Source organism: Colobus angolensis, unplaced genomic scaffold (genome assembly GCF_000951035.1).
Source record: "Colobus angolensis palliatus isolate OR3802 unplaced genomic scaffold, Cang.pa_1.0 Scaffold22, whole genome shotgun sequence".
NCBI lineage: Eukaryota > Metazoa > Chordata > Mammalia > Primates > Cercopithecidae > Colobus > Colobus angolensis.
Genome location: NW_012115377.1, coordinates 4336732 through 4339529, shown reverse-complemented (window position 1 = coordinate 4339529; position 2798 = coordinate 4336732). Strand labels below are relative to the sequence as shown.

The window sequence follows — 2798 nt, the reverse complement described above, 5'->3', positions numbered from 1 at the left end:
AAAAAAAAAAAAAAAAAAAGAAGAGAAGAGACACACAGACGTGCACAGGGACAGTGCCGTGCAACAGTGGAAACCGGGATCAGAGTGATACGTCTAAAAGCCAAGGAACATCAAGGATTGCTAGTAAGAACAAAAGCCTTAAGAAAAGGCATGGAACGGATTCTGCCCTACAGCCTTTGGAGAGAGACTGGCCCTGCCAATACCTATATTTCACACTTCTGGCCTCTAGAACTTCAAGAGAATAAATTTCTGTCATTTTAAGCAGCCCTAGGAAACTTGATACAGCCACCAATCAAATTTAATAAGGTACCTCGAAGACCCTAGACACTTGCCACTCAAAGTAGGGTCTGTGGGTTCTTGGCTATGATCAGTAGTAGACTTGGGCTTTGTACCAAAGAAAGATGGGAGTCATGGGAGGATTTAGAGCAGAGTGGGGACACAGCATACGGTTTTAACATGAGCCTTCTGGCCACTGGTTGGAAGACGAACTATAGAAGATCAGAAACAAACTGACCGAGGACGGGGTGACTGCACTTGTCCAGGTGAACAATGTCAGTGGATACAACGCAGAGGGGAGCAATGGAGGGAATGCAATTCAGACCTTTTTTTAAAGCAACACTAACAAAATTTGCCAATGGATTGGTTGTGAGTAGTGAAAAGAGAGGAACCAACGATAATGCCAACATCCATTGGTAGTATGGAAAAACTAAAAAGTATCATAAAAATAGAAGGAATGGATTATCGTGACTGACATTATTCACCCTGTTTATGTTACACACTCAGTTTTGAGATCTAAGTTCTTTGCTCCTATAATGTGCCTGGTTTATTTCCCTTCCCTGCATGAGGCCTCAGATGGTATCTCTCTTCTCATTTCCAGCTTCCTCTTTCATCTGCAGAGGCAACATTTCTTTATGCAGACTTCCGATATTTTATCACTTGTGGTCTCTTAATGCTGTAAGTTTTCCATCATCCTCTTCCTCTAGCCCTCTCCCTCACAACTGAAACCCACCCAAGTCCAGAATAACAACCCAGTCTTGTGGGACTAGGTACCTGTTCAGCTTCCCATCTCATCTCCTGCCCTGTGCCATCAGTCACACTCACCTTCGCTCGGTCCCCCAACTTCTTTCCAACCTCAGGACGTTTGCACCCACTGTTCTGGCCATCAGTCACGCCGTATCCCACCCTGCCTTTTTGCCTGGGTAACATCAATTCATCCATCCTTTAAGTCCACTGGAACATCACTTCCTTGAAAAAGTTTTCCCAACCATCTCAATAAAGCCCTTTTTAAAAAATCCTACAAAGGGACCAGGCACAGTGGCTCATGCCTGTAATCCCAGCACTTTGGAAGGCTGAGGCAGGCAGATCTCCTAAGGTCAGGAGTTCAAGACCAGCCTGACCAATATGGTGAAAGCCCATCTCTACTAAAAATACAAAAATTAGCCGGGCGTGGTGGTGGGTGCCTGTAATCCCAGCTACTCAGGAAGCTGAGGCAAGGGAATCGCTTGAACCCAGGAGGTGGAGGTTGCAGTGAGCCAAGATTGTGCCACTGCACTCCAGCCTGGGGAGCAAGAGTGAGACTCCATCTCAAAAAAAAAAAAAAAAAAAAATCTACGAAAGACAGCTCATGTCTTAAAAAAACAATAGAACATAAATAATTTTCAGAAAAAAGTAACTTGGGATTGTATTCATCTGTTCTTATGCTGCTAATAAAGACCTATCCAAGACTGGGTAATGTATAAAGGCAAGGGGTTTAATTGATTGACAGTTCAGCTTGGTGGGAGAGACCTCACAATCATGGTGGAAGGTGAAGGAAGAGCAAAGGCATGTCTTACATGGCGGCAGGCAAAAGCGTGTGCAGGGGAACTACCCTTTATCAAACCATCAGATCTCATGAGACTTAATTCACGAGATGCTATGACAAGAACAGCATGGGAAAACCTGCCTCCATGATTCAATGAGCTCCCGCTGGGTCTCTTCCCTGACACATGGGGATTCTGGGAGCTACAATTCAAGATCAGATTTAGGTAGGGACACAGCCAAACCATATCAGGATAAATTTAAAGTTTATCGTAATGCAGGAAAATAACAAATCTTTTATCAAATGCAAGCATGGGAGGAAAAAGAAACAAACATACAACACAGGGTAAAGAAAGGTTTTTAAACCAGCACATTTTTTTTTCTGTAGTGTTGTTTACCGTACTTTAGATGTGTTCTACGTTACTATACAGATTAAATAAAGCACTGGGTTTATTATCGTCAAAAAAGTGGGTTTGTCAGAATCCTGCCTCTGTTTAAATTCAGTCTTCATTACTAACTTCCAAAGGATAATTTAATTTTTAAAGACCCCCCAAAGACAAAGAGGAAGAGGAGGAAAAGGAGGAGGGAAAGGAAGGAGAGGAGGAGGGGGAGGAAGAGGAGGAAGAAAGGGAGGAAAAAGAAGAGGACATTGAGAAATTGCAAAAATATGGAACCAACCCAAATGCCCATCAATCAACAAGTGGGTAAAGAAACTAGGCCGGACATGGTGGCTCACACCTGTAATCCCAGCACTTTGGGAGGCCGAGGCGGGTGGATCTCTTGAGGTCAGGACTTTGAGACCAGCCTAGCCAAGATGGTGAAACCCCCATCTCTACTAAAAATGCAAAAATTAGCCAGGTGTGGAGGCACATGCCTGTAATCCCAGCTACTTGGGAGGCCAAGGCAGGAGAATCACTTGAACCCAGGAGGTGGAGGTTTCAGTGAGCTGAAATCATAGCATTGCACTTCAGCCTGGGTGATGAAGCGAGACTCCATCTCAA

The 2798-nt window shown here is 44.1% G+C and overlaps 1 protein-coding gene across 2 annotated transcripts in view; it reads right to left on the bottom strand.

Moving 5' to 3' along the window:
* The window catches only part of ADGRE1 (adhesion G protein-coupled receptor E1), a 60007-nt gene that overhangs the window by 52443 nt on the left and 4766 nt on the right, over nucleotides 1-2798 (bottom strand). The gene's annotated exons all lie outside the window — the stretch shown is intronic.